Raw genomic sequence first — 12,277 nt, 5'->3', positions numbered from 1 at the left:
TAGACATTGATGGTTTCCATCTAGTCACTGTGGCTTACCACATGCTTTCATCAATGGATTTTAGAAATATCCTCATCCTGGCTTTCCAATAAGCATAGTTGGAACCATCAAACGGTGGTGGCCTAGTAATAGATAGACTATCAAAATTTGACATCCTGAAAGCTCTAGATTGATAAGCTTAGGAAATAAATCCAATAGAATGAGCCACTTAGATCTGATACCACTTGAAAATGGTGAGCTCTCAGTCCCAAAGTGAGGGGAGTGAATAGGACTCTGCCAAATAAAAAATAAATGCAGATAGCTGAAATAAATAGAAACCTCAAATGCAATAGTATTGAGAGGTTAACATTGTTCAAAAGACAACCTTACACCAAAAACCAAGGTTTATGGTAGGACAACCTGATTTCTTGAATGCGGTAAGGATCAAAAACTCAAACCAATGCAAGGAGCAATAGAAACAAATTTGGCAATTACAACATCCACCACATACAAACCACATACATCATCACTATCCAAACTCCAAGAATTATAGTGGTTTGGTGTGTACACCAACTATTCTAAAATAGTCACACCTACTCCAATCCCAATAATCATAACCCACGTGATATCGACATTTACTATGAAAGAAGGTTTTCCAAGGTTCACCTTAAAACCTTTACAATTGCGTTTTTAATGGGCTACCACAATTAAAAACCCCATGCTGAGAATTTCTGGCAATCTCAAAAACCAAAAGCTATAATTGAAAATACTTATTTGTAGATTCTCTTTGAATGTAGCCCAGAAAAACTACTTCTTAATGATGAAGATGTCCAATGTTCAATCACTTAAATGGAAGGGTTCTAAGTCAAAATGATTTTTAAATTAAATCAACCTTGGGCTACTTTGATTCAATTTCTTGGATCTTAAAAAGGGTAGAACAGAATTCCCTTTTATCAAATCAGAATGAAGTAGCAAGAGATCAAGAAATTAGAAATCAAAAAGCTATAAAAAGATTCTTAAATTAACGTATAATAGCTTAACAATCATGAGGACTTATCTCTCAGAGTGGTGGCTTGAATTGGCTTGGAATGAATGAAAAAATCTAAAAAAAGCCCTCTCTTTATAGGCTGAAAAACGATTCCCTTGACTGGTCTAAGGTCAACCTCGACTGGTCCTGGGAGCAACCAAATTTTAAAAATTCTAGCATGATCGGATAAAACTGACCCTCAACTGGTCGAGTGGGGCTTAAAATAGTTGTTGGAGTTCGAGTCGAGCCTTGCTCAACTAGTCGAGCTAGACTCCACGACCGATCGAGTAAGGTGCTCGACTAGTCAAGGGCCCACCAGAAAAATCTGAAATTTTGAATATAAACCTGGACTGGTCGAGAAAAACCCTAGACTGGTCGAGCCAGTGCCTAGACTAGTCGAACATTGACTAGTACTAGTCGAAGCAAAGCCTATAGAAAGCACAATGACCCATTTTAAATATGCAATATGAATGACCTAATCCTAAGGTCTTTCAAGGGTCATTTATACCTCAAATGTTGAACATTGAACATGTTACTTTGGTAGATCCAGTAGAGCTTCTTTTTGAAGTACTTGAAGCATGATCTTATATACTTGAAACTTGAACATTTTCTTGACCATGAAGTGTACTTGAACTTAAAGTAGCACTCGAACTTGGTCTTGAACTTGATCATGTACTTGAGCTTAGTCTTTGAACTTGAATATGAACTTTAACTTGACCTTTGAGCCTGATGAAGCACTTGAAGTTAATGTAGGACTTGAAGGTGAACTTTCCATCACTTGAAGAAGTCCATCATACCTAAGTGGTTTGTCACTACAAAATTCGACAATACAGGGTGCTAGACTTACAAATTGCACTTACAAGTTTCCTTTAATTCAAAAATTGGTTAATGATCCCTTTAGGAGTAGCAGTTTGTCCATTCCTCCAACCGAAATTTGGATGGTTCCTCCAACTTGAGTTATTGTATTTGAGGTGGGTCCACTGAAAGGTCTTTGGTAGTTGTTTACGGCATTTGATTGCTCATTCTATATCTCTTGAAAAATAGAAATTGTTGGACATTTCTCAATTATATGTATGTTACAAGCACAAATACCACAAACAACTTCTGCAGCATTTTTGGGTTCTGCCTTCTCAAGTTTCGTGGCCTTTATTTTTTTTTATAAGTGTAGCCAATCTTACATTTACATCATCTTTCTCTTTTAAGACATAAATTCCTCCCATGTCCTTTGATTATGTAGGCTTAGAAGTGGTAGTTCTTACGGAGGTATCCTATGATTATGCGTTTTCAGCAAGTTTATCAAAATAATCCCATGCATCAACGACTTCTTTGTTCATGAATTCTCCATTACACATCATCTCCATAAATTGGCACATGGATGAGGTCAATCCCTCATAGAAAAAGCTTGTTATATGCTATATTTCATAGCCATGTTGTGGACATGAATTTATGAGATCCTTAAATCGCTCCCAACATTAGAAGAATGTCTCATCTTCTTTTTGCATAAAATTCATGTTTTATTTCCTTAGATGAATGTCTAGGATTGATAGGAAGAACATCCCACACACTCATATTCATTATATTTATAAGCTAGTTGATATACTTGTATATCTATGTATAGCCTATGTGATTGGGCTAGCTGCTTTACTTGCATATCTAGAATAGCCTATGTGATTGGACCCTCTATTGGCTTGGAAGCCTTTAGAGTTAAATTGCCTTGCTTAGTTTAATTATAAATTAGCTTAAGTTAGGCAATTAGGATTTTAAATTGGCATAAATATTGAAAAGTCTTATTCGGCCCCCTCTAGGACACTTGGTCATACATTCATACTTCTATAATAGCAGTCCTATCGTTCCTAAACATTCATCAAATCATGCATCACAGTTAAGCATTCAAAGTACATAACCATAATTAAATAATTGCGCAAAGACATTCCCAAACACAATCATATATAGTGGTTCGGCTATGTGCCTCCACTCCTAGCTGACGCACCCTACCCTAGAGTGTGTCGGATTTCACTATTAAGGGTTTTAAATCAAGTTAACCATGAACCTTTACAACCTACAAAAGGTTAACTAAGGAGCCTACACAAGGCAACCATAGATGCCTACACAAGGTGACAAGTCTTACACAAGGATACAACTAGGAGCCTACACAAGGTAACTTATGCCTACATAAGGCAATGAGTCCTATACAAGTACAAAGAGTCCTACACAAGGACACAACAATTTATGCCCTACAGAAGAGCAAAGGTCCTACATAAGAATCTAGACTTTATGTCCTATAAGGACAAGGGTCCTAATCCTGAACCCAACACGTATTCTCCCGTCGGAGGCCTACACAAGAACTTGAGTTGGTTTTTAAAAGTGCCCTAGTTTGTCAATTAGTGTGAGTGTTGAGTTAGAAAGACAAAGGAGGCCCATAGGAAGATTGTTCAAGCGTCTGCCTCAACAGGATGTGTGCCCGAACTCGCCAAAGGTAAACCTCAGCTTCATATCCCATGTCCCAAAACACCATGTATATAAAACCCTTAAAACTAGATAGAACATCCTAGAATTTTAAGTGAGAAAACTAATTTACAAAATCAAGAAAATCTTTGAGTTTTCTGCCTTTGTCGATTTATCGACACAAGGTCAATGAAATCAAACCCTGTTAATGATGTCCTCGAAACTCACTCAATATTATCGAAAGAAGGACTTCTAATGTCCAACAACTATAAAGAACTTTGGACTGAATTATCGATGAATTGATGGACTGTTCGATATCATCAAATTTTGAATCTTGAGTCCATCAATAAAATCGACATCTGGTTAGTTGTATCTAATATACTGCTAAGGCAAATCATGTGATTCACGATATATCGAAGAGAGCTTCGATATCCTCAAAATTCAAATCTCGATGATATTGATTGACCTTCGATGATATTGGATTGGGACACTTAACTACCTAACAAGTTTTTCAGGTAAAATATTTCACATATTGAGGATTCCTCGATAAAATTGATATTCAAATATCGATCATATCGAGACGGGATCGATGTCATCAAAATAGGACATAAACTGTCTAGTAAGCTTATAGGAAAATTCCTTGAAATTATCGATGAATCGACACCATCATCGATACCGTCATCGATACCATCAATATTCAAATTTTGATGATATTGAAGGATCCTCAATCATATCATATACCTGATAAGTTTTAAAGGCATCTGCTCTCTCACTTTCAAATGTCGAGGAATCGAACCTTGTTTCGATGAAATCGGAGTTCAAAATCCGATGACATCGAAGCATGTTCGATTTCCTCGACCAGTTGGCAAAAAGGTTCAAAAGCGTTTGACAATTTGATTTCATATCATCGAGCAGTCATTCGATGCTATCGAGAGTATACGCTCGATAATATCGAACTCGGCTCGATGATATCGAACTCTATAAAAAATATGACTGTTTTATATCTGTTAGAACCTTTTACCTATTGAATGAGAGCTTACCTTTAGTTGTGGGTGGAGAAAATAGAGAGTTCTTTTGAGTGTTTAAACATAGATCGTATACCCTAAGCCTTTTCTCTCATAGGAGTTCATCTTCCAATCCACCCTCATCATTGATATTCAATAGAGTGGATTGGGGAATGAACTTCCGCATTCAAGGATCCTACAGTTACCACCTTAATGGTAAATCATTAAGCTGGGATACCTTGAATACATAGATGATTGGAATAGCTCTGTCTCATTTATAGGAAAACATTTAATAGAGTATGTTTCCATCATAACCTTGACCTAACCCGTTGCCTTACATTAGAACATCATCTGTATTGTGGTTCAAGGAAGCTGAAGATTCTTTATCATCAAAGGAGAAGATCTTCATCAACGTGCTTAATGGGGCTCATCTACTTATCTATAAGTCATTAGAGTCTATAGAACCCTTGTGATCATTCCTTTTGTAGGATTGGGTCTAAAGTGCTTCTCACCTTTTTTAAGTCCTCATAGGAGGCCTCCGACGGGAGTGTACGTGGGGGTGCATTGTGTTAACCCTTGCTCTGTGGAGAGCATAAACTGTTAGGTCCTTGTGTAGGTCCTTGACCTGTGTGGTCTAAAACCTGGGTACTGTGTGTTGACCCTTGCTCATGGGAGCATAAACTGATGGGTTCCTTGTGTGGATCATTGGCCTGTGTGGCCTAAAATTTGGGTGTTGTGTGTTGACCCTTGCTCCTGTGTGGGGCATAAACTTATGTCGTGTAGACACATTAAAGTCAGCTTAGTGTAAGTTATACTGGTTTGAGGTGAACCTGATTTGAAACCTCCGTTAGTGAGATCCGGTACACTCAAGGGTTGAGTGCGTCTACCGAAAGTGGAGTAGAGAAGTAGTCGAACCACTATAAAAAAGACTATATTTGTGATTACAATTCACTTCTATTACTTGTGTGATTTCTCTGAATGTTATCATATTGCATGCACACATGATTATCTGGAACTAAGTAGAATCACACCTCACACACAGTCACATCCATCATGAACTATGTTATGCATCTTGTTCATCTTTTGAATAGTTTTGTGATTAGATCCTCTATTTGTCTTAGAAGCCATTAGAGTTATTTTGAAGAAATCCTGATACTTGCATATTTATTCAGGATAGGGTTGATAGGTTTTAAAATGTCATAAAATACTAAAAAGTCTTATTCACCCCCCTCTAGGACATCTTGGCATATTCTCACTTCAACTAAAGCGGTCATTACCACAATTTCAGTTTTTTCCTTTGGCTAACCAACAACCTAGGTCCTACACAAGAACCATTGATTTAGACCACATAAGTCACGGTCTTACAAAAGAACCTAGGTAAGTTTGAACACAAACTCTTGTACTCCAACCAATATAAGGAAGAAGCACAACAATTGACTCTATAAATGACAACTTACTTGTCTAATTGAGCCTGCTTATTTCACCTCTTGGGTTTCTTGATCTCCACTCCCATGCTTCAGTCAGCTCCCCGATGCTCTCCTAATCATGTTGTTGCTGCTTTGCCAAGACTTTTGCTTCACAATCAATCTCTTTGCATTTGATGCTTCTTTCAAGATGACCAAGGTGACGGGAGTGGGTTAAATCTCCTTTAACTAATGGGAAGTTGGTGTTCCTAGGGGATTCAACTGATGGACACTTTAAAGTATCATAGAGACTATAGATATACCTATAAGGTTGGTCTTAATACTCTAGAAAGGTATGAGAGCATGTCCTTCCTTAATAGAAGCATAGAATGCTTATTTGAGTGATGAATCACAAGGAAGAAGACATGAATCTTAATGGGAAAGAGTTCTAGGCTAAAGATTAGGCTTGGGGTGCACTAGAGTCTCTAAACTACTAAAGTCCATCGCCTTCGTAAAGATCTAGATGTTATTTTTATAAGGAAAAAGTCCCAACGGATCTTTAATGACTATATTTCAGTAGCACCGAGGTCTTAGTTAGCACAAAACTATCTTCTGTCGGACTGATTTTGTCACGCCCCGAACTCGAAAACCGGGATCACAAAATTCCTGATCGCCGAATCCAGCATCGACAGCCTCCGTAGTACCCCATTCTCGGCTCCCGGCATCTATACACCAGGTTCCAATCCTAGGATCCTACAAGGAGGATTTCAAGCATGATTTTGATTCAGTATAAGCATAACCACGAACAATAACCACAAGAACACCATCACAAAATCCACTATGATTAAAAACTTTTGAGTACAATGCATATGAAATGAAAATACAGGATAACGATAATAACAGGAACTCCAAAAGCTCGACTACACGCTCCAACTCTGACGAGGCTACGGCTGCGTCCTGGTGACACCTACACGCATCAATCGTGCATAAGCTTATAGAAAGCTTAGAGGGTGGTGTAAGTGTATGCGCAATATAAGCATGCTCAAAATGCAAGGTCATAGTAATCCGAAATCATGATGATGAGTACATGAATGCAATCAACTGTACCAAGGCTATGCAGTGCAAGATATGAATGCTCTCGGCCATAACACGGCCATACGATGTGACATGCAACTCAAGCATGCCAATCCTCATCATATATCAGTACAGTTCTCATTCTGGATAATCACCGAGGTTTAGTACACTCCAAATAACACTGCCGCTCTCCTAGCCGCACAGTCCAAGTGGGCGTAAAAAACCTCACTATCTGCCTGGCTAATAGTCTGCTAATACCTATCCGGCATGTCCATAGCGGACCCATTCATGAGCTGGTTAAACTCAGCCTAGTATTGCCCCCTAATCTCGGGCGAGTAAGGTCACACCCCTTTCCAACCGACCACGACACAGTGGGAGACGCGGCCTCCTAGTATTCGGCCCTAATGCGCTCATATATCCACTCGGTCTCGACGTTTGAGTCATCCTCTGGTACCATTGGGTATAAGGATTTTCACCCAGGGACATCTATGATGCCCCAATGCTTAATAACAATATTTTCGGTATCCAATTCAGCCACCCACAATGTGTCTGTGGAGGCTATGGCCCTAATGTCGCTAAGGCATATAATAATCACAATCACACATATGCAAGTGTATGAATCTACTATCAGACATGCAACAATCCTGTGCGTACCGAGTGCTCATGTGGGGCAACTCTGCTTATCAGGGAGCCCATAAACAATCTGCCCAGAGGCATATGCTATAATCAGTCACTCCTCACATCAGGCATACATATGATGCGTATGATCATGAATCATGGATTTATACTAAACATGTTATGTGGTGATGGGCTCTATTCATAACGAAGGTGGGCCTAGACGGCCTACACATTACAAGTATGGCCTATTAATGGGCCCTAGGGAAAGTGACAATGCAGACATTTAACCAACATCATCCTTACAATGTGGACATCAAACCATCATTGCTCCCAAGGCATGGCCTGCCGTGAATCACACATTGCAATGGGCCTTATGTACGTCCTATTGGGCCTCGACCCAAGGACCCAATACATCAAATGAGCCGCATAGCATGAGCTCCATATCTATATCAAGGTGGGCCTCAATGGGCCTCATATATGTATATCGAATAGGCCTCGCCAATTGGGCCTTACATATACTGCATTGGCCATAACCCATGGGCCTTGCATGCATCACAATGGGCCTCATAACCTAGCCATAAACATGGTAAATGGGCCACGCCCAAATCTACGTGGTGATAATGATTCCCACCATTAAAATTCCCTAGGCTCGCCATAACATTTATTTCTCATTCAATCTGATCATAAGGTCCCAAGGGATTTCAATGGTAGCCGTTCAATCCTCACCGTGGATCGTGGTCCACATGATAAATAGATCTATCTTATTTTTGCCTCAAGCCTTAAATTATATTTCAAAATAAATGGTTGGACAGTTTGGATGCAACACATTCATCATGGTGGATCCCATAGAGAGGGAAGGATGGATGGCATAGATGAAGTACATACCTCATGGTGGGGACCACACTGATGGAAGGTGTGGAGCACACACATCAGTGGGTCCCGCGTGGGGCCCACCATAATGTTTATTTTCCACCCAGCTTGTTAACAAGGTCACACAGACATGGGGCCCACTGAAATATTTATTTTCCACCCATCCTGCTGATAAGGTCAGTGGACCTGGGCCCACCGTACTGTTTATTTTTCACCCAACTTGTTCATAAGGTGATATGGACTAGGGGCCCACCATAATGTTTATCTACCATCCAAACTATTCATAAGGTCACGTGGACCAGGAGCCCACCGTGTTGTTTATCTGCCATCCAAAATGTTCATAAGGTCACGTGGACCTGGGGCGAGGAGGAAAAAACAAATTTCATATTGATCCAACACTCTTAACCCCAAAAAGGGTTTCAATGGCAGACGGTCAATCTTCACTATTCCCTTTAATGTAGGCCACCTGAGCTTCTCATGGGGCTGATTTTTGGGGGGGCCCATTGTCCCGAAGGGGACCTATCAAATACATGGTGTTGATGATCGACACTCATCATGGTGGGGCCCACGGCTGGGACCGTGGGTCCCTGCCAGGCCGTCCATCCGTCAGTGCAGGCGCTGCCTATGTGCGTTCTGCAGCAGCAGCGTCAGCGCTGCCTCCTTTTTCGTTTTTTACAAAAACTAGTTTTCCTGTGGTTTTTCACAGGTGGGGCCCACATCAAGGAAATTTGCCCCGTCCATTGTATTCCCCGACTCGATACCATCAAATAGGGTCCAATATCCCTTATGATTTGGTGAGTAAAACATCAATGCGGGTTTTGGATAGTAATAATACTGTTTCCTAAGGTATGACCCACCTGAGAATCGGATTGGCCTCAAATTTTGGCTCAACGCCTAAAATGAGCTGGGGAGTGGAATAGATGGCATGGATTTTATACATACATCTAGGTGGGGCCTACATGAGCGGCCTAAAATATATATATATATATATATATATATATATATATATATATATATATATACACTATACATTTTTTTTTGAAAGCTGGCTAGTACACCAGCGTCAGATCACCCTTCTTTGTTTGTCACACCACGTCCAGCGTCTAGCAACACTAGATGGTCTGCATATAGCACATGCATCGTGGTGGGTGCCACTTGGACGTGACCCACCTATATGTGTATATATATATATATATATATATATATATATTTATATTAATATAATATAACATATACCCTTAGTCTAGTGTGGGGATCTCCACATTTCCAAATAATGGATGGTGTGGACCACCACCTGTAATAGGATGGGCCACACCGTTTGATGGACATCTATAACACACATTTGTGGGTCCTACTCCAATCATAATAGTTAGAGAGAGAGACATGAAGGGGGAGGGACCCCGCCACTAATGGGCCCTCCCTTGTATAATGCATACATCATGTGGGTCCCATAACAAGTGGCCCTTAAAATCGAAAACAACAGTAGATCACCCACCTTTAGGCCTTCTCCTTGCTCCCTAAGGCTTATATGCACCTATGCTTAATGTTTAACGGTGGATGATGAAGCCATGATGGTGGGGATGAGAGATGAGAGGGTGGGCCACACTTGGTTTGGGAGAGAGCGTGTTTGGAATTTTTGGGGTTGCTTAGGAGATTTGAGAAATGAGAGAGAGAGAGAGAGTGAGGTGATGGGAATGATATGGATGGGATGATGTAAGGAAGGAGAAAGGAGGGTATGGTTTAGTTTGATTTTTTTATAAAAGAGGTATGGTTGTGGTTGAAATTTTGTAAAGGGGAATGGTGAGGGGAGAGAGAAAGTTGACTTATGGGAAAGGAGGGATGGGTTGATGTACTTAAGGGTATGACTTGTACTTGTCATGATTGATTGATTGATTGATGGGACATATTGTAGAGATTCCCTCAAAATTCACAATGCGTGGCGTTTCTTTGGAACAAACGCAGGCCCACATCTTCTAGCCTAGGTATCGGATCGGTGCGCAAGTCACGGCGCTAGAACCGCAGCGACGGTGCGATCGCTAAGGTACAAGTTTCGGTTCGAACCGACTTCGGTATGCGGGACCCAGTTTAGGATCACACGTAAACATCGGATACGGGTCGAGGGTTGCCGAAATTCGACCGAAAGGACCATGGATGCCAACGGAACGATACGGACTAGGACACGGGTCTTACATCTCTCCCCTCTAAATAAAAATTTCATCCTCAAAATTTACACAATCATTGCAAGTAAACATAACTCATACAGAAAGAGAAAGTATGATATCATCATATAAAATTGGAGACGACATACAGGATATAGCATAAAATCAATCATCGAAGAGATGGGGATAACGCTCTCGAATCTCGGCCTCGCACTCCCAAGACGCCTCATCAACAGAATGGTGACCCCACTGAACCTTCACCCAGGGAATGACCTTAGTTCGGAGGACCTGCTCCTTCCGATCAAGGATGCAGACTGGCTGCTCAATGTAAGAAGTGTCCTCGCAAACCTCCAACGGCTGCCAATCAATAACAGGAACTATGTCTGACCCACACTTCATCAACATAGAGATGTGGAAAATGTTGTGGTAAGGCAAGCCGATAGGCCACGGCGCTAATGCGCTCAATGATCTCGAAAGGTCCTATGAATCTCGGGGCAAACTTGCCCTTCGTTCCAAATCGAACTATGCCCTTCATGGGCGAGACCTTGAGATACATCAAACTCCAAGGGACAATGCCGGCTATCAGTAAAACTCTTCTGCCGGCTGATATCGATAACATCTGACATCTGCTGCACAAGCTCGGGACTTAAGAGACACCGCTGTCCGAACTCGGTCCAACAACTCAGAGATCTGCACAGTCTGTCATCAATACATCAAAAGGAGTCATGCCAATGGTCGCCTGATAGCTGTTGTTGTATGCGAACTCAACTAATCGCAGATGTTCATCCCAGCAACCCTCGAAGTCAATCACGCAAGCTCGAAGCATGTCCTCAAGGATCTAATTGACCTTCTCGGTCTGGCCATCGGTCTGCGGATGATACGCGGTCCTGAGATGTAAATCAGGGCTCATCTGTAATGACCCGAAAAATTTTATGCCAAGACCCGAGTACTACCTCTATTTTCCTTAAAAGCTAATTGTGGGTAATTAGCGCTAAACTCCATTGCTTGTGAAATTAGCATCAATCACTTTAAATTTGATCTGCATGACTCAAAACCTGTAGCATCATTAGCGCTATGTTACTCTGAAATCTGGGATTCGTCGCTAAATCCAGTTGCTCTTGGGAATTTTTGGAAGCTTTGGATCGGACCTGGACCGCGCGTCAAAAGTCCAATAGCGATGAACTTAGGCTGTTTTGGTCACCATGTTAGACTTGACCATCACCTTAAAAATCAAGTCCAGATGATGTTCTGGGTCGATTTGATTGAGTCCGGAGTGAAGAGTGTGAGAACGGTGAGAAATTAAATATGATTTTATGAAATCTGAGTCGTGTCCCTTGCGCAACGATATTAAGCAATCTGATCATTGGATTCTAACCCAATTTCACCCTCGTATCAGGGAAGATGGCCCAGGCATGTCCTTGTGCTTGTGGACCTGATCGAGATTCGGTGACTGTTGAATCAAGTGTGGTCCGCCACGGTTGATTTGTAAATTCGATCGGTACGAAAACTTGGTCTGACCTAGATCCATGGTTAGTGAGCTTAAGTCCGACCACACGTGAAAAAAGGCCCACCGGAAGTGCTCTGTTGGATCTAGAGAGGCCTGTTTTGGTTATAACTTAAGTATACCTTGGCCCTGGGGTTATTTTCATCAATGTTAGGCCTATATATAGACCTTAAAACCCTAACTCTCTTTTCCAT

The 12,277-nt window shown here is 41.1% G+C and overlaps 1 non-coding gene across 1 annotated transcript; it reads left to right on the top strand.

The window, feature by feature from the left end:
* The first annotated feature begins 2,428 nt into the window (after nt 1-2,428).
* On the top strand, nt 2,429-2,535 carry LOC131241744 (small nucleolar RNA R71). Its single transcript, XR_009169304.1, has one exon. It is a non-coding gene; the product is annotated as a small nucleolar RNA R71 (small nucleolar RNA).
* The last annotated feature ends 9,742 nt before the right edge of the window (nt 2,536-12,277 follow it).

This window comes from Magnolia sinica, chromosome 3 (assembly GCF_029962835.1).
Source record: "Magnolia sinica isolate HGM2019 chromosome 3, MsV1, whole genome shotgun sequence".
Lineage (NCBI taxonomy): Eukaryota > Viridiplantae > Streptophyta > Magnoliopsida > Magnoliales > Magnoliaceae > Magnolia > Magnolia sinica.
This window is presented reverse-complemented; position numbering and strand designations above follow the sequence as displayed.